The sequence below is a fragment of the Symphalangus syndactylus genome, chromosome 7 (assembly GCF_028878055.3).
Source record: "Symphalangus syndactylus isolate Jambi chromosome 7, NHGRI_mSymSyn1-v2.1_pri, whole genome shotgun sequence".
NCBI classification, from domain to species: Eukaryota; Metazoa; Chordata; class Mammalia; order Primates; family Hylobatidae; genus Symphalangus; species Symphalangus syndactylus.
This window is the reverse complement of record NC_072429.2, coordinates 6,286,841-6,313,786: the sequence shown is the minus strand read 5'-3', so window position 1 is coordinate 6,313,786 and position 26,946 is coordinate 6,286,841. Positions and strand designations below refer to the sequence as shown.

General features: G+C 51.7%; 7 non-coding genes and 1 pseudogene across 7 annotated transcripts; 6 read left to right on the top strand and 2 right to left on the bottom strand.

Moving 5' to 3' along the window:
* Window positions 1-1,879: 1,879 nt before the first annotated feature.
* On the top strand, window positions 1,880-1,952 carry TRNAV-CAC (transfer RNA valine (anticodon CAC)). The gene has a single exon. It is a non-coding gene; the product is annotated as a tRNA-Val (tRNA).
* Window positions 1,953-2,722: 770 nt separating this feature from the next.
* Window positions 2,723-2,804, top strand: TRNAL-AAG (transfer RNA leucine (anticodon AAG)). The gene has a single exon. It is a non-coding gene; the product is annotated as a tRNA-Leu (tRNA).
* A 329-nt stretch (window positions 2,805-3,133) lies between these two features.
* TRNAV-AAC (transfer RNA valine (anticodon AAC)) lies at window positions 3,134-3,206 on the bottom strand. The gene has a single exon. It is a non-coding gene; the product is annotated as a tRNA-Val (tRNA).
* An 8,086-nt stretch (window positions 3,207-11,292) lies between these two features.
* Window positions 11,293-11,365, top strand: TRNAV-AAC (transfer RNA valine (anticodon AAC)). Its single transcript has one exon. It is a non-coding gene; the product is annotated as a tRNA-Val (tRNA).
* A 5,099-nt stretch (window positions 11,366-16,464) lies between these two features.
* TRNAV-AAC (transfer RNA valine (anticodon AAC)) lies at window positions 16,465-16,537 on the top strand. The gene has a single exon. It is a non-coding gene; the product is annotated as a tRNA-Val (tRNA).
* Window positions 16,538-20,747: 4,210 nt separating this feature from the next.
* TRNAV-CAC (transfer RNA valine (anticodon CAC)) lies at window positions 20,748-20,820 on the top strand. Its single transcript has one exon. It is a non-coding gene; the product is annotated as a tRNA-Val (tRNA).
* Window positions 20,821-21,133: 313 nt separating this feature from the next.
* On the top strand, window positions 21,134-24,942 carry LOC129487004 (forkhead box protein O1-like; annotated as a pseudogene).
* On the bottom strand, window positions 21,154-21,235 carry TRNAL-AAG (transfer RNA leucine (anticodon AAG)). The gene has a single exon. It is a non-coding gene; the product is annotated as a tRNA-Leu (tRNA).
* Window positions 24,943-26,946: the final 2,004 nt, after the last annotated feature.

Below are 26,946 nucleotides of genomic sequence, written 5' to 3'. Positions count from 1 at the left end.
CTACTCGGAGAGGCTGAGGCAGGAGAATGGCGTGAACCCGGGAGGCGGAGCTTGCAGTGAGCCAAGATTGCGCCACTGCACTCCAGCCTGGGCGACAGAGCGAGACTCCGTCTCAAAAAAAAAAAAAGAATCCTCCCCTCATAACAAACTCCTCCAGCGTTGTTGCATGGAGAAGGAAATAGACAAGGGCATGGGAGGCCTACTGTAAAAACTGCCAAAAAATATGAAAAACCCCCTCCCCACACATTTGTGCCAACAAAACCTGTTAAAGCTCTGGCATGAGGGAGGTAGGTCCACCCAACGCTCCCATCATCTCAGGGCCCGGCTCACCCCACCCCTGGCCTTCCTGAGGTCTGTCCCTTGGTGCTGAGGCCTTGCCCCAACTAGGGAAAGTGCCTGTGGTCAGACTTCCAGTTTCTGGCCCACCACAGAAGGAGCCCAGAAGTCATCACTTGGTCCTAACAACAAGTAAAAAGCTGAATAGGCTGAAAAAACCAACAACTCTTCTTAGATCCAGAGAAATGAGGTCACAGGGCAAACCACTGCCTCCCAAGTATGAGAGGCAGACAGGCAGACACAAAGAATCACGACTTACCAGAGCAGAAACTCACGGGCACCAAAGCCACGGCAGGAAGACAGAACAGTAACTGAAGAATTGCTGGAGGCTCCCTGTAGACGAGTCTGAGAGTTGAAATCTCCAGGGGGCCTCAGTCATAGGGGGCCCTACACTGTAATGCATTTCACCTCCAGCTCTACCAGGTTCTCAGTGAAGATCGCAGAATAATCCCCTCCTAATTACAGTAGGGGGAGGGGAAACGTAGCCATTTTGAAACACACACATTCTGCTTTTCACCCGGCCTGTCCTCAAGAAAAACTACTTTACCAGAGGCTAAATGACCTGGGGAAAGAGAAATACCCACCTCCAGCCCCCTCTAGCCCTCCTGTCCCACCTATGAGTGGGAAGAAACTGAAAACCTGTGATAAAGTTCATGGCCCAAGGGCACAGGCTCACTAAAAGTCTGAGACCTGGGCTGGTCCCAGTGGCTCACAACTGTAATCCCAGTAATTTGGGAGGCCGAGGCGGGCGGATCACGAGGTCAGGAGATCGAGACCATCCTGGCCAACATGGTGAAACCCCGTCTCTACTAAAAATACAAAAAATTTTCCAGGCGTGGTGGCGGCGCCTGTAGTCCCAGCTACTCGGAGAGGCTGAGGCAGGAGAATGTGGTGAACCCGGGAGGCGGAGCTTGCAGTGAGCCGAGATTGCGCCACTGCACTCCAGCCTGGGTGACAGAGAGAGACTCGGTCTCAAAAAAAAAAAAAAAAAAAAAAAATACAAAAATTAGCCAGGCATGGTTGCACATGCCTGTAGTCCCAGATACTCGGGAGGCTGAGGCAGGAGAATCACGAACTCACGGCCTCCCATTCCCCAAGCAGCTTCTCCTGCACGTGCCCTCTCAGAAAATCGTGCCAGCGCATCCCTGCTGTTCCACTCCCATGCCCACTGTCAACGCCAGACGGTTCCGCTGCCACTGTCACGTCTCTCTCCGGTCGCCGCTACAGCCTCTCTCGGGACTCCCATGTCCACTTATACTACCACATCCGGCGTGAACACTGCCTTTCCTTGTTTCTTTCTTTTCTCTCTTTCGACACAGCTCTTGCTCTGTCTCCCAGGCTGGAATCCAGTGCTGCAATCATAGCTCGGTGCAGTAGCCATTCTCATGCCTCAGCCTTCCAAGTGCTGAAACTTCCTTTTCTTGTGCGCTCATACCCATTACCAAGCTCAAAGGGACGCACGGAAGAAGTTCAGAATTCTCATGAGTAATAAAATACCGCCGTGTGTCCTGACTAATTATGATGGCAGAGGCTACTCAAGCCGGTTTCCGTAGTGTAGTGGTTATCACGTTCGCCTCACACGCGAAAGGTCCCCGGTTCGAAACCGGGCGGAAACAGTTCTACTTTTCACTTCATTGCTTCAAATTTATTACACTGAAGACTATCCTAGAACACCCACCGCTATCACCACCCGGTTAAGGAGAAAAGGCTATCAAGGGTATTTATACCGTTGCCTTTCCACCGCAATCATTGGCACCTGGGAAGAATTGAACCCACCTCACTTGCTGTTGACACCAGCGCGACGAACTCCCCACAAAGCCCGTCCAGTGGATGGATGCACAATGCCAAATGGAATTCCCGATGCCCAGAAAGCGTGGGGCCCAAGGCGAGTTCCTCCTTTTGTAATCCATGAAGAGGCAAAAATGGGGGACGGGGCTGTGGACTGAAGGACGGACGGACCCCGCGGGCCGTGGTTCTCCCACGAGGCGCGCCCTGTGCGCTGCTGCCTGTGGAGTGCGGCGCGGCGGCTGCAGGACTACGCGGCCGCCCGACTGACGGGTCTGCCCTGGTTTATTTCTTTTTATCTTTCTTCAAAGTGAGAGTGTAGGAGGCTTCACCCCCTCTCACGCCGGCTCCCCAAAGAGGGCCGGCGCAGGTGACTTTCTGAGTGGCCCCCAAAGCAAATCCCGAGGCCTGCGCGTCGCCAATCTTCTCTGCCAGGGCGCCAGTGGAGCCGTTTCCCAGCCGGTGCCTCTGGCTCAGCGAATCCTGCTGGAAGGCGGTGGTTCTGGGATGCCCTGTGGATTCGCCCTAACACCTTGTTGTCTGAGGGACCCTAGAGATGTTGTATAACGAAGGAAAACGTGTAAATTCCTTCCAGGAGAAAGGTAGCGTGGCCGAGCGGTCTAAGGCGCTGGATTAAGGCTCCAGTCTCTCCGGAGGCGTGGGTTCGAATCCCACCGCTGCCAGCTTATTGTGATTTCTTCGTTTTGTCCCCGCATGAGTTACAAAAGGAGGATTCGTTGGAACTCGCCTTGGGCCACACCCTGGATTGGGGATTCCATTTGGCAGCGCGCAGCCGTCCATTGGACGGGCTTTGTGCAGATTTTGTGGGAGCCGGCTCCATTGTCCACAGCAAGTGAGGTGGGTTCAGTTCTCCCTAGGTGCCAATGGTTGAGGCAGAAAGGCAACGGAATACATACCCTCTTCCTCCTTAACAAGTTGGAGATAGCGGTGGGGTGTTTTAGACTAGTCTTCAGTGTAATAAATTTGAACCAATGACGTGAAAAGTAGAAGTTGCTTCCGCCCGGTTTCGAACCAGGGACCTTTCGCGTGTTAGGCGAACGTGATAAGCACTACACTACGGAAACCTGCTTGGGTCCTTTGTGCCATCACAATGAGCCATCACACAGGGCCGTATTTTATTTCTCATGGTAATTCTGAGCTTCCTCTATGCGTCCCTTTGAGCTTGACTAATGGGCATGAGCACACAAGAAAAGGACGTTTCAGCACTTGGAAGGCTGAGGCGGATGGACGGCTGGAGCCCAGGAGGTCGAGGCTGCACTATGATTGCGCCGCTGCACTCCAGCCTGGGAGACAGAGCAAGACCCTGTCTGGAAAGAAAGGAAAGACAGAAAAGAAAAAAGAGAGAGAGAGAGAGAGAAACAAGAAAAGGAAGTTTTCATGCCCAACGTGGTGGCAGAAGTGGGCATGGGAGTCCTGAGAGAGGATGTGGCGGCGACCGCATAGAGAGGTGATGGTGGCAGTCGCGCTGTCTGGGTTCACAGTGGGCTTGCGGGTTGAACAGCAGGGGAGCGCTGGCAGCGTTTTCTGAGAGAGGGGACATTCGGGAGAAGGTGGAGGCCATGAGTTTGGGTGTGGAGCTGGAGCTTGTGGGCCTGGAGAAATTGGAATGGAAATGACAGAGTAAGTAGTGTCTTTCATTAGATAAAATACTATTTTTATTGTTTCATTATTTGCAAGAACTCTAGATTATCTAAGCAGCCACTGCTGTTGGACATTTCGATTATTTCCCTCCCATCAACAATGTGCAAGCCGTATGGGAGCCGCCTTTCTGGCAATGTTTGGTACTGTCCACTTATTAATATTTTTTTAACTTCTAGCCATTCTTGTGGCTCTTATGGTTTAGATTTGCATTTAGCTGATGAGGAATGATCATGAGCACGTGTTTAGGGACCATTTGTTTGTCTTCCTTTGTGAAGTGTATCTTTAAATATCTTGTCCATTAAAAACAAGCACAAACAAATAAAAAAACCAACAAAGAAACGCAAAAGAACTGGCCTGGCGCAGTGACTCACACCTGTAATCCCAGCACTTTGAGGGCCGAGGCCAGCAGATCACTTGAGCCCATGAGTTTGAGACCAGCCTGGGCAACATGATGAAACCCCATCTCTACAAAAAAATACAAAAATCAGTCCGGTGTTGTGGTGCACACCTATAGTCCCAGTTACTCGGAAGGCTGAGGTGGGAGGATTGCTTGAGCCCAGGAGATTGACCCTGCAGTAAGCAGAGACCTCGCTACCGCACTCCAGCCCGGGCAACAGAGCAAGACCCTGTTTAAAAAAAAAAAAAATGAAAAAAGCCCAAGTGCGGTGGCTCATGCTGCAATCCCAGCAGTTTGGGAGGCTGAGGCGGATGTGCGGTGGCTCACGCCCGCAATCCCAGCAGTATGGCAAAAACTAGTTGGGCATGGTGGCATGGGCCTGTGGTCTCAGCTACTTGGGAGGCTGAGGCAGGAGAATTGCTTGAACCAGAGAGATGGAGGCTGCAGTGAGCCGAGATCCCGCCACTGCACTCCAGCCTGGGCGACAGAGAAAGACTCCGTCTCAAAAAAAAAGAAAAAAAAAAATCTAAGGCGAGAAAAGCTTCTGTTGACGGACCCTCGGGGCTGCAGGAGGGTCGTGGTGTTGAATGTGCTGGCCTTCTGCAGGGGCCGCCTGGGCGGGTCAGCTCCTGCGCTGGCTGTCAAGGTGCGAGTTACACAACCCCTGGAGGTGGCAGTTCCTCGTCTGTAGAATGCGGTGAGAGCAGCGCCTTTCTTCCAGGTGGGTGACGAGGGTTAGAGCAGTTAACACACGCACTAGCACTAGGTAAGACTGAAGAAACACTCCCTGAATCTACAGCTGTGCCAAGGCAGCTCAGTTCCAGGCCCAGGGGACACGGCACGAAGGAAACAAAACGGACGGATCCTGCTCCCCAGAGGGGAAGGGTGGGGGTGAGGAACAAGGGAAGACCGAGGCCAGGCAGGCGGACAACGGTGGACGGCACTGCGCGATGGAGAGGGGCCTCCGCCCGGGGAGACGTGGAAGAGGCGGCGCGAGGGCGCACGGGGCTGCAAGGGAGAGGCGGGTGCGGGGGCTGCAGGGGCCGAGCGGGAGGCTAGGGGAGGCCCGTACGTACCCCCAGCAGCGGCAGGAGGGAGACAATCCTGGATAATGGGCCCGTTTGCCGCAGCCTCAGCTTCTGGTTTGTGTTCAGGAAGAGCCCGCGCTCAGCCCCATCTCAGCGACTCCCAGGAGCGAGCCCAGGTCTCTCCTTGTCCTTGGCTCCCGCCTTGGGAGCAGCGGCCTCGGCCCGCCTTCCCAGGGCCCGCTCCTCCCTCCAGGGCTCGTTAACCGGAAAGTTTCCAACAGACGTTCAAGGAACCGCCTCTGGGCTGCAGCGGAGCGGGGAACATCCCTTGGGAACAGCAGCGCGTCCCCTGGTCGCTCCCAGGAACTTCCCGAGCCTGTGAATCCGCTCGTGGGGATCCCCCAGGCCGACGCCGCCGCAGCTCACTCGCTGCTCGCCCGGGAGACGACCTGGAGCCTCGGCTGCCGGCCCGAAGCCAGGGGTCCCCTGCACCTTCTTGCAATGGCTCCACGGATACCCGCTAGGCGCGCCTGAGCGCAGAGCGGCGCCGCTGTCACCTCGCAGGAGCCGGAACTGTCTCTTTCTGCTGGACCTCTCCTCTGCCAGGGGTGGCGGTGGTACCGTCGCCCTAGTAGCCCCTACACAGCCCTAGACGCCGCCTCCCTGGATGGGTCAGCTATTGGGGAGCATCATCTCAGGACTGGTCTGAGCACAGAGAGAGCCTGCGTGCTCCTTGGTTTCCCGAAACCCACCTGAATGTAACTCTGTGTCCTGGATAGGGTGAGACTGGAGCTCAGAGAGGGACAGAGGTGCTGAAGGAGTTGAGTGGGGGTGGTGTGGTGTCTTCCCTCTGGGGGCTTACGCAGGCTTTCTGGAGAAGGCGGCCTCTGAGCAGATGGGGCTTCAGACCCAGCTCCCTGTGAGCTGGAAGCCTGTGTGGGCAGCAGCCAGCCGGGCACCCCTTCACCTGTGTCTGGGAGGCCGCGCTGGGCTTGGGTTTCCTTTAGGTTTCACCCTGGGCATGGGCCTGGGAGTGCCAGGGCCGTCTGTGAAAACGTCTGTAGGAGTTTCCTCCGGCTGCCAGAACAAAATAGCACAGCCTGGGGCTTCAACTGCAGATGGTCATTTTCTCCCAGGTCTGAGGCTGCGAGTCGGAGATCAAGGCATGCGGTGGCTTGTTTCTGCGGAGGCTTCTCTTTTTGGCTTGCAGGTGGCCGCCTTCTTTCTGTGTCCACACACGGTCTTTCGTCTGTGCACATGCACCCGTGATGGCCCTGTGTGTCCACATTTCCTGCTCTTATAAGGACACCTGTCTGGTGTCGGATTGGATTGGGGTCCACCCTAGTGACCTCATTTTACTGTAATCGCCTCTTCAAGGCTCTGTCTGCATATGCAGTGACATTTTGACGTCCCGAGGGTTGGAGTTCTGAGATATGAATTTTCGGGGGACACAATTCAGCCCTAGCAAGGTCTTAAGGCAGAGTCAAAACTGCAAAGGGAGGCTCTGGCGGCTTTCACAAGTGGGACCATCCTGTGTCACCTTAGGCTGGAGGAAGGAAGTGATCTTCTGGGGCTACTCGGCTGGTTGTTCTGATGCATCCAGGAGGAGAAATGAGGTTAGCTCCGCCTTTGCCAACTTGGAAATCCATTTGGACTCAGTTGCACTGTTGCACAGACCTGGAGGGGGTCCCAACCTGGACCCTGGACAGTTTGGGGACCTGCTGTGTGACCACAGGCCAGCCATCCCCATCTCTGAGCCTGTTTTCACATCAACAAGATGAGAGGGTGAATGAGATGATCTCTAAGGTTCCTGTTGGCTCTCAACTCTCAGCTTTCCTGTCACTGACGTTCATCCTGTTTCTAAGATCTCTGCTGAATATCCTGCCCTTCAGCAGAGTGAGTGAAGGCCAAGGTAAAGAGCCAGTTTCCTGGGATGTCCTTCGTACAGGTGGAGAAGGTGGCCCATGTGACAGAGATGGGGCACTCACCCCCAAACGCCCCCAGATATCAGCAAGTGGTCATGGAATACACTAAGAAGCATCTATACAATGGAAAATCTTGCAGCCCCATGACTAAGGAAAGTTACTTGTATTTTCACCAGTCCTTGGAGACCACTCCGCAGGCAATTAAACCCCCAAGGGAAGGAGCCTCCTGCGAAGTTGTTTGCTCATCTCAGCTGTGCCGACAAACCAGACTTTCCCTTGGGGAGGTGAAGAGGAAAACGGGACGATGAGGCAGGGACTTACCAATTTGAGCCCTAGCTTCCTCTCCTGTAAAATGGGCATAATATTTTCACCACAGAATGTTTTCTGTGAGAATTGAGCTGAGTGGACAATCTGAAATCATCCACAGTAGGCCCTGGGTGCCACCTCCCTCCACCTCTCCAAAGTCGGAAGCCCAGCAAACACCTCCCTGGGGTTTAGTCTAATCCTCAGGCCCAGTTCTGGCCTCTTTTCTCTCTGCCTTCAATGGAGATAATTTTTTTCCGTGAAAAGAGAATTCTACTGCAAATATGTGCAAAGGGCAGGTCCACAGCTTGGAAGGATGGATACAAGTCCTGCAAATAGTTCAAACCAAAATACTGAAAATAAGTTTTCAAATAGCAGATGAAATTCTGTCGCCACACTCCAGTCTTCATTCCCCGAAGGGGAAGCAGTTCAGCCAGTTTTCTCCTTACAGAAGCTGAGCTGACACAGAGTGGCACACACTGCTAGGGCATGGTGAGGAGACAGCAGGCTCGGAGGACTTCCACTGAATACACGAGCAAGCAAAGCTCTACCCTGTCCCTCATCATCTCAAAGACGATTTGTATGCTGTTAATACGTCTTTATGACGTTTCCAGTGTGAGGAGTAGATATTCTCTAAAGAGAACTGTAAAGGGTTATTCTCTGTCATCTCTAAGTGGTTCATCTAAGACCCTAGCATTGGGCTATAACTGGTGTGAGACATCATGTAAGCATCATACAGGTGGGATCTACGTGTCTATACATAGATCGTAGAGCGAAGTCTCCCAGAGTAAGCACAGAATAAAACATTAGCGAGGAGAGTTAGGAGGCTCAGCTCAACATCTTCTTCTAGGAGAAGTAATTCCAATTTTATTTATTTGGGGGTGGGGCCAGGACGAGCATCGTCACTGGGGGTAGGGGGCCAGCATGTGCATCGTCAATGGGGTGGGCAGCCATGTGGATGAGCCAAGAGATTCCAGTGGGGAAAAATGAGACGAGGCGGAGATTGATGATCTAGAGGTGCCCTGGCAAGCACAGCCCTGACTCACACAGCAGACGTGGGGGTGGGGATGTCTGAGTGTGCGCATAGCAGGGAACAGATAAATGAACTTAATGACTTGGATAAGTTTAAAGGCTAAAGAAGGGCCTTGTGCAGACCAATCCTGAGCAGAAATGAATGCAGGAGTCCAGTTAGCCCCTGCTGAGAGGGGAAAACTGGTGTCTCAAACTCAGGACCTAGAGTCAGGTGATCAGGAGGAAAGAGGTTCCAAATAGGACCCAGATTAGGAACCTCCTCACCCCCTGCTCCCCCCAGAGACCAGAGTAGAGGGGGCGGTGCACAGGCAGCACAGCCTTCAACCCCTGGTTTCCCCAGAAGACGCTGTGGGCATTTGACCAAGTGACCTCAGAGGCCCCCTCCAGGACACTGTGACAGTTTATACCAATCTGCACTTTTGCTCCTTAAGCTCCTGTCTTTGAGGGCCAGCTCAAATGATGACAATGGCTTTTATGGCCAACTTACCCAGACTCTGTCCTGAGAGGAGGAAGCAGGGCCCCGTCTACCCAGGGCCCTCCCTGTCTTCTGAGACACCATGTGGGTCCGTCTGAGACAGTGGCCAGCTTTGCCCCAGCCCAGAACAGCTGAGCCAGTGGTGGAATGACTCTGACGACAGACAGCTGTGAGCTCCTGCTGTGGCCCAGGCCCAGGGCTCTAGGGGGTCAAGGAGGCAGGAAGAAGAGCCATGCCAGGGGGGATGCTGGGAGGCGTTTGGGGGTGAATGCCCCATCTCCGTCATGTGGGCCACCTTCTCCACCTGTATGAAGGACATCCCAGAAAACTGGCTCTTTATCTTGGCCTTCACTCACTCTGCTGAAGGGCGGGATATTCAGCAGAGATCTTAGAAACAGGACGAATCTCAGTGACAGGAAAGCTGAGAGTTGAGAGCCAGCAGGAACCTTAGAGATCATCTCATTCACCCTCTCATCTTGTTGACGTGAAAACAGGCTCAGAGATGGGAGTGGCTGGCCAGTGGTCACAAAGTGGGTCCCCAAACCGTGCCCAGGGCCTGGGTATGCATCGCTTCCAGAAATGTGTAACGCTGGAAATGAATCCAAATGGCTTTCCAAAGCGGCAAAGGCAGCACCAACCCAGTTTCTCCTCCTGGACACATTGGAACAACCAGCCAAGCAGCCCCAGATCACTTCCTCCCACCTCTAGCCTAAAGGTGACACTTTTGAAACCCCCCAGAGCCTCCCTTTGCAGTGTGGACCCTGCCGTTCTGTTCACCTACAGATCTCAGGCCTGAAAGGTCTTACGATGGTGGAATTATGTTTCCCTCAAAATCCAGCTTAGCACTCCAACCCTCTTTACCTCAGAATGTGACTGTATTGGACACAGGGTTTTTAAAGAGCTGGTCACACTAAAATGAGGTCACTAGAGTGGATCCCAATCCAATCTGACAGGTGTCCTTACAAGAGGAGGAAATGTGGACACACAGGGCTATCACGGCTGCATGTGCACAGACAAAAGACTGTGTGTGGACACATGTTTGGGGTGTGTGTGTGTCTGTGTGTGTGTGTGTGTGTGTGTGTGTGTGTGTGTGTATTTGGAACAGGGTCTTGCTCTGTTGTCCTGGCAGCAGTGCAGCAGTGACATCTCTGCTTACTCCAGCCTCAATCTCCCAGGCTCAACCCATACTCCCACCTTACCCTCCCCAGTAGCTACAGAAACTGCAGGTGTGCGCCACCACCCCTGACTAATTTGGGGATTTTCTGTAGAGATGGTGTCCCAATATGTTGCCCAGACTGGCCTTGAACTCATTGGTTCAAATAACCCATCTGCCCCGGCCTCCCAAAGTGCTGGGATTACAGGTGTCAGCCACCACGCAAGGCCAGTTCCTCTGTTTTTTGTTTTTGGGGATTTTTTTGGTTGTTTGGTTTTTGTTTCTTTGTTTTTAATGGAAGAGATATTTAAGAGACCCCCACAAGGGAAGATAAAAAAAACAAGTCATACACATGAAAAGGTGCTTATCATCTTTCCCCATCAGCTAAATGCAAACTTAAACCATGAGGAAATACTACATACCCCGAAGAATGGCTAGAAGTTAAAAAATAATCATCGTAGTAAGTGAAAAGTAGCAAATGCTGCCAAGGAGGTAGCCTCATAACGCTTTCACATTGTCGATGGGAGGAAAATAACCTAAATGTCCAACAGCAGTGGCTGCTCGGATAATCTAGAGCTCTACCAAACAATGGAGCAATAAAAATGGTGTTGCAGGCTACTTCCTCTTTCATTCCACTGCAATTTCTCCAGGCCCACAAGCTCCAGCTCCACTCACGAACGCACGGCCTCATATTCCCCAAGCAGCTTCTTCTGAAAGTCTCTTTTCTTAGAAAACGCAGCCAGCGCGCCCCTGCTGTCCAGCCCCCAAGCCCACTGTCAACCCCAGAGAGCTCGACTGCCTCAGTCTCTCTGAGGTCGCCACCACACCTTCTCTCAGGACTCCCATGCCCACTTATGCCACCACATCGGGCATGAAAACTTCCTTTTCTTGTTTCTCTTTCTCTCTCTCTCTCTCTCTCCCTTTTTTCTTTCTTTTCTCTCTTTCGAGACTGAGCCTTGCTCTGTCTCCCAGGCTGGAGTGCAGCGGCGCAATCATAGCCTAGTGCAGCCTCGACCTCCTGGGCTCCAGCCGTCCATCCGCCTCAGCCTTCCAAGTGCTGAAACGTCCTTTTCTTGTGTGCTCATGCCCATTAGGCAAGCTCTAAGGGACGCATGCAGGAAGCTCAGAATTACCGTGAAAAATAAAATACGGCCTTGAGTGGCGGCTCATTATGATGGGCCAGGAAGCTCACGTAGGTTTCCGTAGTGTAGTGGTTATCACGTTCGCCTAACACGCGAAAGGTCCCCGGTTCGAAACCGGGCGGAAACAAAACCTTCTGTTTTTCACCTCATTACTTCAAATTTATTCCACAGAAAACTAGCCTGGAACACCCCACCACTATCCGCCTGGTTATGCAAAAAAGGCCATCAAGGGTATTTATACCGTTGCCTTTCCTCAACGGTTGAGGCACCTGGGAAGAACTGAACCCACCTCACTTACCGTGGACAGCGGCGCCGACGAACTTCGCACGAAGCCCGTGCACTGAACGGCTGCGCGCTGCCAAGTGGAATCCAGATCCCGAGCAAGCCTGGGGCCCAAGGCGAGTTCCAGTGAATCCTCCCCCAGCCTCCCGCTCGGCCCCTGCAGCCCCCGCACCCGCCTCTCCCTTGCAGCCCCGTGCGCCCTCGCGCCGCCTCTTCCACGTCTCCCCGGGCGGAGGCCCCTCTCCATCGCGCAGTGCCGTCCACCGTTGTCCGCCTGCCTGGCCTCGGTCTTCCCTTGTTCCTCACCCCCACCCTTCCCCTCTGGGGAGCAGGATCCGTCCGTTTTGTTTCCTTCGTGCCGTGTCCCCTGGGCCTGGAACTGAGCTGCCTTGGCACAGCTGTAGATTCAGGGAGTGTTTCTTCAGTCTTACCTAGTGCTAGTGCGTGTGTTAACTGCTCTAACTCTCGTCACCCACCTGGAAGAAAGGCGCTGCTCTCACCGCATTCTACAGACGAAGAACTGCCACCTCCAGGGGTTGTGTAACTCGCACCTTGACAGCCAGCGCAGGAGCTGACCCGCCCAGGGGGCCCCTGCAGAAGGCCAGCACATTCAACACCACGACCCTCCTGCAGCCCCGAGCGCCCGTCAACAGAAGCTTTTCTCTCCTAGATTTAAAAAGACACCTGTGGAAAATACAAGCCAGTGCGCCCATCTCCTCAAGGACCAGGACTTTGCACATTACACACAAAACACAGCAGCACACATTGGCCCCTCCTGCGGACACACACTATTGGGTGGATGTGCCTGTATTGACCATAAACTGGATCCTATGACGGATCCTCACTTTGTTTCTGGAAAATGCACTTTTCCTTTTTTAAACCCATCCATTGGCAAGGCCTCCATTCCCGCAGTTTTGGATTGGATGACTTCCATCACGCCCCTCCCAGCTTCAGTCTCGCGGTGGTCGCTCACCTCCTTCATTTACTTGGCATCTCCGTGAATTTACTCACATGTTGATTATTTATACAACACTTTCCCTTGGTTAGCAGCAACGCTAGCAAGAACTTCAAGTTTCAAGGTGCAAGTTACCTGCCCTCCAAGGCTGCATTAAAGCCTTATGTGGACATTATTATGCTCTGGGCCACAGGGATCACTTTGCACACTGCAGCTGTCACTCAGCTGATCCCTGGGAAACACTAACTGCATCGCTGCTGTGTTTGGGGGTTTGTTTTTATGTTTTAGCATTCCATAACAGCTCTATTGGGAATTCAATACAATAAAATCCACTCGTAAGTTTACAGCTCAATGATTTTTAGTCACTGCATAGGATTCTGCAACCATCACCACAATCCAGTTTTAAAACAGTTCCGTTACCACAAAGATTTCCAACATGCCCATCTGCAGCCAATCCTGGCTCTCGGCTTCAGTGATACAGAAGAAGTGACCTGCTTTCTCTCTGTTTTCATCTGCCTTTTCTGGAAATGTCATATAAATAAACGGTAGTAGTGAAATTGCTAGTTGCACGTTTCACGTTTTTTTTTTTGTTTTTTTGAGACGGAGTCTTGCTCTGTCGCCCAGGCTGGAGTGCAGTGGCGCCATCTCGGCTCACTGCAAGCTCCGCCTCCCGGGTTCCCGCCATTCTCCTGCCTCAGCCTCTCCGAGTAGCTGGGACTACAGGCGCCCGCCACCACGCCCGGCTAATTTTTTTTTTTTTTTTTTTTTTGTATTTTTAGTAGAGACGGGGTTTCACCGTGGTCTCGATCTCCTGACCTCGTGATCCGCCCACCTGGCCTCCCAAAGTGCTGGGATTACAGGCGTGCGCCACCGCGCCCGGCCGCAAGTTTCACTTTCTATACCAAAAAGTTAAACATAGGGTTACTATACAATCCATCAACTCCACTCCTAGGTATATAGGAAAAAGAGTTGAAAACATATGTTCATGTAAAAAATTGTACACAAAATGTTCATAGGATCATTATTCATCATAGCAAAAAAGTGGAAAGAAGGGTGGGCAAGGTGGCTTACACCTGTAATCCCAGCACTTTAGGGAGCCAAGGCGGGTGAATTGCTGGAGATCAAGAGTTTCAGACCAGCCTGGGCAACATAGTGACCCTGTCTCTACAAAAAATACAAAAAGTAGCCACATCTGGTGGTGTGCACCTATGGTCCCAGCTACTTGTGAGGCTGAGGTGGGAGGATCACTTGAAACAAGGAGGCAGAGGTTGCAGTGAGCTATGATGGCACCACTGTTCTCCAGCCTGGATGACAGAGTGAGAACCTGTCTTAAAATAAATAAATAAATAAATAAATAAATAAATAAATAAATAAATAAGTAGGCCTGGCACCGTGGCTCACGCCTGTAATCCCTGCACTTTCAGAGGTTGAGGCAGGCGAATCACAGGGTCAGGAGATGGAGAAATCCTGGCCAACATGGTGAAACCCTGTCTCTACCAAAAAATAAAAATGAGTCAGGTGTGGTGGCACATGCCTGTAGTTCCAGCTACTCCAGAGGCTGAGGCAGGGGAATCGTTTGAACCTGGGAGGCAGAGATGGCAGTGAGCCGAGATTGCACCACTGCACTCCAGCCTGGTGACAGAGCAAGACTCCATCTTGAAATAAATAAAATAAAATAAGGCCGGGCGCGGTGGCTCAAGCCTGTAATCCCAGCACTTCGGGAGGCCGAGGCGGGCGGATCACGAGGTCAGGAGATCGAGACCATCCTGGCTAACACGGTGAAACCCTGTCTTTACTAAAAATACAAAAAATTAGCTGGGCGTGGTGGCGGGCGCCTGTAATCCCAGCTACTCAGGAGGCTGAGGCAGGAGAATGGCATGAACCCGAGAGGTGGAGCTTGCAGTGAGCCGAGATCGTGCCAGTGCACTCCAGCCTGGGGGACAGAGAAAGACTCCGTCTCAAAAAAAAAATAATAATAAAATAAAATAAAATAAAATAAAATAAAATAAAATAAAGTAAGTAGTGGAAAAAAACATAAATGATCATCCATTGATAAATGGTTAGAAAAAGTGGAATATTCACACAATGCAAAAATTTATTTACTTATTTATTTGGAGACAGAGATTCACTTTGTCATCCAGGTAGCAGTGCACTGGTGTGATTACAGCTCACTGCAGCCTTGGACTCCCAGGCCCAAGGAATCCTCCTGCCTCAGCCTCCCAAGTAGGTGAGACTACAGGCATCCACTACCATGCCCAGCTAACTTTTTTTTTCTTTCTTTTTTTTTTTGGTAGAGATGTGATCTTGCTGTGTTGCACAGGCTGGTGTCCAACTCCTGGCCTTAAGCAGTCCTCCTGCCTCAACCTAGCAAAGCCCTGGGATTACAGGGGTGAGCGACCATGCCTGGCCTATTTGAAATTTTTAACTGAAAAACAAAAATGAACCAAAATATTGGGGTCCATATATACACAGTTATTTGATTTTCACCAAAGGCACCAAAGCAATTCGAGGAGGAAATAACGTCTTTGCGACAATTGGTTCAGGAACAATTGAATATCCACAGGAGAAAGAAATTAATCTTAATCCCAACCTCACACTATAACAAAAAATTAATACGAAATAGAATTTACACTTGAACATGCAAGCTAAAATTTAAAAGTTTCTAGATTAAAAGGAAAAAAATAGGAGAGTGTTTGGGGTGTGTGTGTGTGTGTGTGTGTGTGTGTGTGTGTGTGTTTGGAACAGGGTCTTGCTCTGTTGTCCTGGCAGCAGTGCAGCAGTGACATCTCTGCTTACTCCAGCCTCAATCTCCCAGGCTCAACCCATACTTCCACCTTACCCTCCCCAGTAGCTACAGAAACTGCAGGTGTGCGCCACCACCCCTGACTAATTTGGGGATTTTCTGTAGAGATGGTGTCCCAATATGTTGCCCAGACTGGCCTTGAACCCATCGGTTCAAATAACCCATCTGCCTCGGCCTCCCAAAGTGCTGGGATTACAGGTGTCAGCCACCACGCAAGGCCAGTTCCTCTGTTTTTTGTTCTTGGGGATTTTTTGGTTGTTTGGTTTTTGTTTCTTTGTTTTTAATGGAAGAGATATTTAAGAGACCCCTCACAAAGGAAGATTAAAAAAAAGAGTCATACACATGAAAAAGTGCTTATCATCTTTCCCCATCAGCTAAATGCAAACTTAAACCATGAGGAAATACTACATACCCCGAAGAATGGCTAGAAGTTAAAAAATAATCATCGTAATAAGTGAAAAGTACCAAATGCTGCCAAGGAGGTAGCCTCATAACGCTTTCACATTGTCGATGGGAGGAAAATAACCTAAATGTCCAACAGCAGTGGCTGCTCGGATAATCTAGAGCTCTACCAAACAATGGAGCAATAAAAATGGTGTTGCAGGCTACTTCCTCTTTCATTCCACTGCAATTTCTCCAGGCCCACAAGCTCCAGCTCCACTCACGAACGCACAGCCTCATATTCCCCAAGCAGCTTCTTCTGAAAGTCTCTTTTCTTAGAAAACGCTGCCAGCGCGCCCCTGCTGTCCAGCCCCCAAGCCCACTGTCAACCCCAGAGAGCTCGACTGCCTCAGTCTCTCTGAGGTCGCCACCACACCTTCTCTCAGGACTCCCATGCCCACTTATGCCACCACATCGGGCATGAAAACTTCCTTTTCTTGTTTCTCTTTCTCTCTCTCTCTCTCTCTCCCTTTTTTCTTTCTTTTCTCTCTTTCGAGACTGAGTCTTGCTCTGTCTCCCAGGCTGGAGTGCAGCGGCGCAATCATAGCCTAGTGCAGCCTCGACCTCCTGGGCTCCAGCCGTCCATCTGCCTCAGCCTTCCAAGTGCTGAAACGTCCTTTTCTTGTGTGCTCATGCCCATTAGGCAAGCTCTAAGGGACGCATGCAGGAAGCTCAGAATTACCGTGAGAAATAAAATACGGCCTTGTGTGGCGGCTCATTATGATGGGCCAGGAAGCTCATGTAGGTTTCCGTAGTGTAGTGGTTATCACGTTCGCCTAACACGCGAAAGGTCCCCGGTTCGAAACCGGGCGGAAACAGAACCTTTTGTTTTTCACCTCATTACTTCAAATTTATTCCACAAAAAACTAGCCTGGAACACCCCACCACTATCTCCACCAGGTTATGCAGAAAAGGCCATCAAGGGTATTTATACCGTTGCCTTTCCTCAGCGGTTGAGGCACCTGGGAAGAACTGAACCCACCTCACTTACCGCGGACAGCGGCGCCGACGAACTTCGCACGAAGCCCGTGCACTGGACGGCTGAGCGCTGCCAAGTGGAATCCAGATCCCGAGCAAGCCTGGGGTCCAAGGCGAGTCCCAGTGAATCCTCCCCCAGCCTCCCGCTCGGCCCCTGCAGCCCCCGCACCCGCCTTTCCCTTGCAGCCCCGTGCGCCCTCGCGCCGCCTCTTCCACGTCTCCCCGGGCGGAGGCCCCTCTCCATCGCGCAGTGCCGTCCACCGTTGTCCGCCTGCCTGGCCTCGGTCTTCCCTTGTTCCTCACCCCCACCCTTCCCCTCTGGGGAGCAGGATCCGTCCGTTTTGTTTCCTTCGTGCCGTGTCCCCTGGGCCTGGAACTGAGCTGCCTTGGCACAGCTGTAGATTCAGGGAGTGTTTCTTCAGTCTTACCTAGTGCTAGTGCGTGTGTTAACTGCTCTAACCCTCGTCACCCACCTGGAAGAAAGGCGCTGCTCTCACCGCATTCTACAGACGAGGAAATGCCACCTCCAGGGCTTGTGTAACTCGCACCTTGACAGCCAGCGCAGGAGCTGACCCGCCCAGGCGGCCCCTGCAGAAGGCCAGCACATTCAACACCACGACCCTCCTGCAGCCCCGAGCGCCCGTCAACAGAAGCTTTTCTCTCCTAGATTTAAAAAGACAGCTGTGGAAAATACAAGCCAGTGCGCCCATCTCCTCAAGGACCAGGACTTTGCACATTACACACAAAACACAGCAGCACACAATTGGCCCCTCCTGCGGACACACACTATTGGGTGGATGTGCCTGTGTTGACCATAAACTGGATCCTATGACGGATCCTCATTTTGTTTCTGGAAAATGCACTTTTCCTTTTTTAAACCCATCCATTGGCAAGGTCTCCATTCCAGCAGTTTTGGATTGGATGACTTCCATCACGCCCCTCCCAGCTTCAGTCTCGCGGTGGTCGCTCACCTCCTTCATTTACTTGGCATCTCCGTGAATTTACTGACATGTTGATTATTTATACAACACTTTCCCTTGATTACCAGCAACGCTAGCAAGAACTTCAAGTTTCAAGGTGCAAGTTACCTGCCCTCCAAGGCTGCATTAAAGCCTTATGTGAACATTATTATGCTCTGGGCCACAGGGATCACTTTGCACACTGCAACTGTCACTCAGCTGATCCCTGGGAAACACTAACTGCCTCGCTGCTGTGTTTGGGGGTTTGTTTTTATGTTTTAGCATTCCATAACAGCTTTATTGGGGCACAATTCAATACAATAAAATCCACTCGTTGTAAGTTTACAGCTCAATGATTTTTAGTCACTGCATAGGATTCTGCAACCATCACCACAATCCAGTTTTAAAACAGTTCCGTTACCACAAAGATTTCCAACATGCCCATCTGCAGCCAATCCTGGCTCTCGGCTTCAGTGGTACAGAAGAAGTGATCTGCTTTCTCTCTGTTTTCATCTGCCTTTTCTGGAAATGTCATATAAATAAACGGTAGTAGTGAAATTGCTAGTTTCGAGTTTCACTTTCTATACCAAAAAGTTAAACATAGGGTTACTATACAATCCATCAATTCCACTCCTAGGTATATATAAATGTGTGTTGAAAACATTGGTTCACACAAAAAAAGTACACAAAATATATATGGTATCATTTTTCATTATAGCGAAAAAGTGGAAACAAAGGCTAGGCCAGGTGTCCCATGCCTGCAATCCCAACACTTTGGGAGGCCAAGGTGGGTGGACTGCTTGAGGCCAAGAGTTCCAGACCAGCCTGGTCAACATACGGACAACATCTCTACAAAAAATACAAAAATTAGCCAGGTGTGGTGGTGTGCACCTATGGTCCCAGCCACTTGTGAGGCTGAGGTGGAAGGATCACTTGAACCAAGGAGGTAGAGATTGTAGTGAGCTATGATGGCACCTCTGTACTCCAGCCTGAGTGACAAGAGTGAGAATCTGTCTCAAAAAAAAAAAAAATTGGAAACAACATAAATGTTCATTCTTTGATGACAGCATATTCATCTAATGAAAGATTTATTAATTTACTTATTTGTTTGTTTATTTGGAGACAGGGATTCACTCTGTCATCCAGTAGCATCCAGTAGCAGTGTCCTGGTGTGATTACAGCTCACTGCAGCCTTGATGCCCAGTTAACTTTTTTTTTTTTTTTTTTTTTTTTGAGACGGAGTCTCGCTCTGTCGCCCAGGCTGGAGTGCAGTGGCGCAATCTCGGCTCACTGCAAGCTCCGCCTCCCGGGTTCCCGCCATTCTCCTGCCTCAGCCTCTCCGAGTAGCTGGGACTACAGGCGCCCGCCACCACGCCCGGCTAATTTTTTATATTTTTAGTAGAGACGGGGTTTCACCGTGGTCTCGATCTCCTGACCTCGTGATCCGCCCGCCTCGGCCCCCCAAAGTGCTGGGATTACAAGCGTGAGCCACCGCGCCCGGCCGACGTGGCCTTGCTATGCTGCACAGGCTGATTTCCAGCTCCTGGCCTCAAACAATCCTCCTGCCTCAACCTACAAAAACGCTAGGATTACAGGGGTGAGCCACCATGCCTGGCCTATTTGAAATTTTTAATTGAAAAGCAAAAAATGAACAAAAAGAATTTGGGCCCACATATATGCAGTTATTTGATTTTCACCAAAGGCACCAAAGCAATTCAATGCGGAAATAGCGTCTTTGCAACAAATGGGTTCAGGAACAACTGAATATCCACAGGGGAAAGAAATTAACCTTAATTCCAACCTCATACCATAACAAAAAAATTATATGAAATAGAATTTACACTTAAACATACAAGCTGAAATTTAGAAGTTTCCAGAATTAAAAAAAATAGGAGAGTCTTTTTTTTTTTTTTCTTGGAACAGGGTCTTGCTCTGTTACCCAGGCTGGAGTGCAGCAGCGAGATCTCTGCTCACTGCAGCCTCCATCTCTCAGGCTCAATCAATACTCTTACCTCAGCCTCCCGAGTACCTGCAGAAACCACAAGTGAACGCCACCACTCCCAGCTAATTTTTGGATGTTCTGTAGAGATGATGTCCCAGTGTTGCCCAGACTGGTCTCAACTCAAGAGCTCAAACAATTCGCACACCTCGCCCTCCCAGAGTTCTGGAATTACAGGTGTGAGCCACCACACCAGGCCAGTTCTTTGTTTTTCGTTTCTTGGGGTTTTCTGTTTGTTTATGTGTTTTTTTTCTTTGCTTGTTTTTAACGGACAAGATATTTAAAGAGACACTTCACACAGTAAGATAAACACATGGGCCATAAACCCACGAAAGGGTGCCCATCTTTTCTCATCAGCTAAATGCAAACTTAAACCATAAGGAATACTACATACCCACAAATGGCCAGAAGTTAAAAAAGTAATAATCAATGAAAAGTGCCAAATGTTGCCAAGGGGGTAGCCTTCGTAACGCTTGCATATTGTTGATGGGAGGAAATTAACCTAAATGTCCGACAGCAGTGGCTGCTAGGAAAATCTAGAATTCTACCAAACAATGGAACAATAAAAATGGTGTTTTAGGCTACTTCCTCTTTCATTCCACTCCAGTTTCTCTAGACCCACAAGCTTCAGCTCTACTCAGGAACGCATGGCCTCATATTGCCCAAGCAGCTTCTTCTAAATGTCTCTTCTCTTTGAAAATGGTGCCAGCGCGCCCCTGCTGTTCAATCCCCACGCCCACTGTTGCCGCAACATCCTCTCTCAAGACTCCCGTGTCCACTTATGCCACCACATTGCACATGAAAACTTCCTTTTCTTGTTTCTTTCTTTTCTCTCTTTTGAGACAAGATCTTGCTCTGTCGCCCAGGCTGGAGTGCAGTGCTGCAATCATAGCTCAGTGCAGTCTCGACCTCCTGGGCTCCAGCCGTCCTCTCGCCTCAGCCTTCCAGGTGCTGAAACGTCCTTTTTTGTGTGCTCATGCTCATTAACAAAACTCAAAGGGACGCATGGAGGAAGCTCTGAATGATGATGAGAAATAAAATACGGCCCTGTGTGGTGGTGGCTCATTGTGATGGCACAAGGATGCCATGCAGGTTTCCGTAGTGTAGTGGTTATCACGTTCGCCTCACACGCGAAAGGTCCCCGGTTCGAAACCGGGCGGAAACACCTCCTGTACTTTTTACCTCATTACTTCAAATTTATTACACTGAGGACTAGCCTACAACACTCCACCGCTATCTCCACCTGGTTAAGGAAAAAAGGCTATCAAAGGTATTTATACCGTTGCCTTTCCGCCTCAACCATTGGAACCTGGGACGAACTGAACCCACTTCACTTGCTGTGGACACCAGCGCCGACAAACTTCGCACAAAGTCAGTCCACTGGACAGCTGCGCGCTGCCAAATGGAATCCAGATCCCGAGCAAGGGTGCGGCCCAAGGAGAGTTCCAACGAACTCATTTTGTCCTTGGGGGGACAAAATGGACAAACCACAACAAGCTGGCAGCGGTGGGATTCGAACCCACGCCTCCGAAGAGACTGGAGCCTTAATCCAGCGCCTTAGACCGCTCGGCCACGCTACCTTTCCCGCGGGGTCCATTTACATATTTTCCTGCCTTATACAACATCCCCAGGGTCCCTCAGACAACAAGGCGTTAGGGCGAATCCACAGGACATTCCACAACCACCGCCTTCCGGCAGGATTCGCTGGGCCAGAGGCACCGGCTGGGAAACGGCTCCACCTTGCAGAGAAGATTCGCGACGCACAGGCCTCGGGATTTGCTTTGGGGGCCACTCAGAAAGTCACCTGCGCCGGCCCTCTTTGGGCAGGCGGCGTGAGAGGAGGGGAAGCCTCCTACACTCTCACTTTGAAGAAAGATAAAAAGAAATAAACCAGGGCAGACCCGTCAGTCCGGCGGCCGCGTAGTCCTGCAGCCGCCGCGCCGCACTCCACAGGCAGCAGCGCACAGGGCGCGCCTCGGGGGAGAACCACGGCCCGCGGGGTCCGTCCGTCCTTCAGTCCACAGCCCCGTCCCCTGGAGCGCGGCGCCCGCTCGGCCCGGATCCGCCCCGGCCCGCCGTGCAGTCCGCGCAGGGACTCGGAGCAGCCTCCCCGTGCACGGCCCCGCCGGGCTCAGTTCTGGGCTTGCGCTTCCACCGCCCCCGCCTGGCTCCCAGTTTCTTTCTGTCTCCCGCGGAACCGACCTCGTCCCCCCGAATCTCCGCCTCCTCTTCGCGCCCCCTCCCCTCCGCCCCGTGCTTTGCTCTCCCGCTTCTTGGCTCGCTCGCAGCTGGGGGAGGGGAGGGGAGGGGAGGGGACGGGGGGAGGGGAGGGGAGGGGACGGGGGGAGGGGAGGGGACGGGGGGAGGGGAGGGGACGGGGGAGGGGAGGGGAGGGGACGGGGGAAGGGGAGGGGAGGGGGAGGGGAGGGGAGGGGACGGGGAGGGGAGGGGAGGGGACGGGGGGAGGGGAGGGGACGGGGAGGGGAGGGGAGGGGAAAGGAGGGGAAAAGAGGGGTCCCCAGGGCCGAAGCGCCCCGGGGGGCGGAGGTGGACCTGCACTTCCAGCCGCCGTCCGGGCGACAGTTCCGCGGGTCCCACGCAGCCACCTCCAGCCCCGCGCCGTCAGCGCAGACTTCACCTGAGCCTGCTGGAGGACAGCGAGGACTTTTGGCGACGTCGGGTGCTGTGCGGGGACTTCCAGGGCCCGAGGCGGGCGGCCTGCACTCCTCAACACCCGCCCGGGACCCCGCCTCCGCCCGGCCGCTCGCGGGGCAGCAGCTCAGGGGAAGCTCGTCCCACCGCAACGCGTGGCGCAACCTGTCCCACGCCGACCTCGGCACCAGCGTTGTCCAGAGCTCGGCGGAGAAGCGGCTCGTACTGTCCAAGATCTCAGAGTGAATGGTCAAGAGCGTGTCCTGCTTCAAGGATAAGGGCGACAGCAACAGCTCGGCGGGCTGCAGGAATTCACTTCACCATGATCTGTCCCTACACAGCAAGTTGACTCGCGCGCAGAATGAAGGAACTGGAAAAAGTGCTCGGTGGATGCTGGATCCAGAGGGCGGCAAGGGTGGGAGATCTCTTAGGACAAGAGCTGCATCCATGGACAGCAACAGCAAATGCACTCGGAGCAAAGCCGAGATGCCACCAAAAAAGCACCCTGCAGCCTAGCCGGGGTGGGGGTGAGGGTGGCAGGGGTGCCGGGGACAGCCCTGGACCCCAATTTTCCAAATGGCCTGCAAGCCCTGGCTCTCACAGCAATGATGACTTTGATAGCTGGAGTCCATTTCGCCCTGGAACTAGCTCGAATGCTAGTACTGTTACTGGGAGACTTTCACCCATTATAACCAAAGGGGAAGATCTTAGAGATGGGGACGTGCATTCCATGGGGTACCCGCCACCTGCGGCAAAGATGCCCCCTACTCCACCCAGTCTGAGACAAGCAATCCTGAAACATGGAAAAGGTTTGGATAATCTCAACCTTCTGTGAGCACTGACATCATTAACTGTGTCGACCCAGTCCTCAGCTGGCACCACAATGCAGCAGACGCCATGCTACTCCTTTGTGCCACCAAACACCAGTCTGAATCCGCCCAAACTACAAAAAATAGACGTAGGGCCAGTCCAACATGAGTCCTTTGCCCAGATGCCTATGAAACACTCCAGGAGCACAAATCAAGTTACGGAGCCGTGAGTGAGTGTAACTGTGCAGCGGGACTCCTGGAGGAGTTGCTGACTTCTGACTCTCCTCCCCGTAATGACATTATTGAAGGGGGCCTGCCCCTCCACCCTGTGGGTATTTCTCGTCAGGTGGGACGAGAGACTGGGAAAAGAAATAAGACACAGAAGCAAAGTATAGAGAAAGAATAGTGGGCCCAGGGGACCGGCGCTCAGCATACAGAGGACCCGCGCCCGCACTGGTCTCTGAGTTCCCTCAGTATTTATTTATCACTAGCTCTACCATCTGGGCGAGGGGTATGTGGCAGGACTATAGGGTAATGGCTGGGAGAGGGTCAGCAGGAAAACGTGAGCAGAGGTCTCTGTCATAAATAAGTTTAAGGAGAGGTGCTGTACCTGGATGTGCACGTAGGCCAGATTTATGTCTGACTTTACACAAACATCTCAGTGCAGTAAAGAGCAGTATTGCCGCCAGCATGTCTCACCTCCAGCCATAAGGCAGTTTTCTCCCATCCAAGTAAACAGAATGTACGATCAGGTTTTACACCGAGACATTCCATTCCCAGGGACGTGCAGGAGACAGATGCCTTTCTCTTATCTCAACTGCAAAGAAGCCTTCCCCTTTCACTAATCCTCGTCAGCACAGACCGTTTAAGGGTGTGGGGCTGGGGGACGGTCAGGTTTTCCCTTCCCACGAGGCCATATCTCAGGCTGTCTCAGTGGGGGGAAACCTTGGACCATACCGAGACTTCTTGGGCAGAGGCCCCTGTGGCTTTCTGCAGTGCACTGTGTCCCTGGGTACTGGAGAAAGGAGAATGGCGATGACTTTTACCAAGCATACTGCCTGCAAACACATTTTTACCAAGGCATATCCTGCACAGCCCTAAATCCATTAAACCTTCACTCAATACAGCACACGTTTCAGGGAGCACAGGGTTGGGGCTATGGTTACAGATTAACAGCATCTCAAGGCAGAAGAATTTTTCTTAGTACAGAACAAAATGGAGTTTCTTATGTCTTCCTTTTTCTATGTAGACACAGTAACAGTCTGCTCTTTCTTTCCCCCACAATTATGACACCAGCTGATCTGAGGTAGCCCAACCCAACAGCCAGGTGCTGGCCCAAATCATAATGGGCCTTAATTCAGTCCTGTCGACCTATGGCAGCCAGGCATCTCACAACAAAATGATGCCTCCCAGCTCCCATACCCACCCTGGACACCCTCAGCAGACATCTGCAGTTGATGGGTGTGCCCTGCCTCGCACGGTAAACATCAAGCCCCACACCTCAGGTATGGACCACCTGACCCCAGAGGAGACACCTTTACGAGTGCCTGTGCCCCACCCCATGCAGATGAGTGCCCTGGGGGGCTACTCCTCGGTGAGCAGATGCAGTGGCTACCGCAGAATGGGCCTCCTCCACCAGGAGAAGTCCCAGGTGACTTGGACGGCATGCTCACTGAGCCCTTGGACTGTGACATGGAATCCAAATCTTCATTTGGAATGACCTCACGGATGCAGACACACTGAATTTTAACCTTCACAATCTGTTGCCCAACCAAAGCGCCCTGCACAGTGTCGAGAGGAGACCACATAGCTGGGTGTCAGGCTGAGAATTGGTGAGCAGGCTACGCTTAAAAGTACGTCAGATTGGCCAGGTGCGGTGGCTCACGCCTGTAATCCCAGCACTTTGGGAGGCCGAGGCAGGCAGATCACGAGGTCAGGAGATCGAGACCATCCTGGCTAACACAGTGAAACCCCGTCTGTACTAAAAATACAAAAACTTAGCCGGGCGTGGTGGCGGGCGCCTGTAGTCCCAGCTACTTGGGAGGCTGAGGCAGGAGAATGGCGTGAACCCAGGAGGTGGAGCTTGCAGTGAGCCGAGACCGCGCCACTGCACTCCAGCCTGGGCGACAGAGCGAGACTCCGTCTCAAAAAAAAAAAAAAAAAAAAAAAGTACAGCAGATTGTCTGACAGCACGAACTGAGAAATGGTCCAAAGATTTCCGTCACCAATTCCCTTTCAGTCTTCTTATTGTTTTGTTTTTTTTTTTTAAATAATAACCTCCCTTTTTTCCTTTTATCAGACTTGGCAGCAAAGACATTTTTCCTGTACGGGATGTTTGCCTGATGTGCAGGTTATGTGCTGCTGCAGACAAGGACTGAGCCACTGGAAATTACATCCCAGTGAAGTGCCAAACTCACTGCACCATATAAGGCAGAAAAGACGCAGATCCTGCTGTGCTCTCAAGTTCTGCATATAAACAGTAGATACCAATTGTACCTATAATAGTTCACTGCAACCTCTGCCTCCCAGATTCAAGAGATTCTCCTGCCTCAGCCTCCCGAGTAGCTGCGATTAGAGGTGTGTGCCACCACGCCCAGCTAATTTTTTGTATTTGTGGTAGACACGGGGTTTCACTGTGTTGGCCAGGCTGGTCTTGACTCCAGCCCTCAAGTGATTTGCCCACCTCGGTCTCCCAAAGCGATGGGATTGCAGGCGTGAGCCACCATGCACCACCAATTTATAACAAATTTTAAATGAGAAGTTTTTTGTGGTTTTAGCTGGGAGTAATCATTCAGTAAAAACTGCAACGCTGGCCGAGCGCGGTGGCTCATGCCTGTAATCCCAACACTTTGGGAGGCCGAGGCGGGCGGATCACGTGGTCAGGAGATCAAGACCATCCTGGCCAACATGGTGAAAACCCGTCTCTACTAAAAATACAAAACTTAGCTGGGCATGCTGGTGGGTGCCTGTAGTCCCAGCTACTCGGGAGGCTGAGGCAGGAGAATCTCTTGAACCAGGGAGTCTGAGGTTGCAGTGAGCTGAGACTGCACCACCACTTGATCCAGCCTGGGCGACAGAGTGAGGCTCTGTCTCAAAAAAAAAAAAAAAAAAAATAGAAAGAAAAAGAAAAAAGTTATACAAAAATGTTTATAGTATAATTATTCATGATAACCAATAAGTGGAAACAAACACTGGCAATATGGCTCAGGCCTGTAATCCCAGCACTTTGGGAGGCCAAGGCAGATGGATTGCTTGAATTCAGGAGTTTGCGAGCAGGTTAGGCAATATGACAAAACCCCGTCTCTACAAAAAAATACAAAAAATTACAATCGGGCACGGTGGCTCCCGCCTGTAATCCCAGGACTTTGGGAGGCCGATGTAGGCAGATCACGAGGTCAGGAAATCGAGACCATCCTGGCTAACACGGTGACACCCCGTCTCTACTAAAAATACAAAAAAATTAGCTGGGCGTAGTGGCGGGCGCCTGTAGTCCCAGCTACTCGGGAGTCTGAGGCAGGAAAATGGTGTGAACCTGGGAGGCAGAGGTTGCAGTGAGCCGAGATCGTGCCACTGCACTCCAGCCTGGGTGACAAAGCAAGACTCCATCTCAAAAAAAAAAAAAAAAAATTATCCAGGCATGGTGGTGTTCACCTGTGGTCTCAGCTACTTGGGAGGCTAAGTTGGGAAGCTAGCTTGAACCCAGTAGGTGGAGGTTGCAGTGAGCCAAGATCGTGTCATTGCAGCCTGGGGCACAGAGTGGGAATTTGTCTCAAAAAAAAAAAAAAAAAAAAAGAAAGAAACAACTTAAACGTCCATGAATTGATGAATGG